Below are 544 nucleotides of genomic sequence, written 5' to 3'. Positions count from 1 at the left end.
GAGCATCCGTGTGACACTGCGTAGCGAAGTCCATGATACAGGCCTGCATATTCTGCTTCGTTGTTCGTGGTAGCTGGATGGCTATAAGCCATAGACGCGAACCAGATCATCGTAGGGGTCGAGACCTCGCGAGTTATGCGCACCAGTACCGAACCTGAACCGCCTGGACCAGGGTTGCCCTCTTGATCCTCCGTCGGAGAAGATGAGGTATGCCGAGTCCATGCTGGGTAAGGGGCTTGCTGGGAGATCCGCTTTGTTCGTGATCATAGCAACGATTGCCTTGAGTACTCCGACTGCTGAGTCCGTCGTCTTAGGGCATAGCGTGTCGAGGTGAATGCAGGGGTTTGAAGTCCCGACGATAGGTGAGCCATTGAAATTTAAAAAAGCGTCTCCGGATTGTCGCGTACGACGGGGTTACCGCTCATGACCTGGATTCGGTTGTGTCAGACAGCCGCCACACATCACGCACATATATTGCCACACCATGTTGGCCATTGGGTACTTCAAGGTCGTAGCTTCCTCCGCAGACAGATCACTGAGCTGT

Source organism: Plasmopara halstedii, assembly GCF_900000015.1.
Source record: "Plasmopara halstedii genome assembly, contig: Scaffold_262, whole genome shotgun sequence".
NCBI lineage: Eukaryota > Oomycota > Peronosporomycetes > Peronosporales > Peronosporaceae > Plasmopara > Plasmopara halstedii.
The sequence above is the reverse complement of the archived record's forward strand: the minus strand, read 5'-3'. Positions refer to the sequence as shown.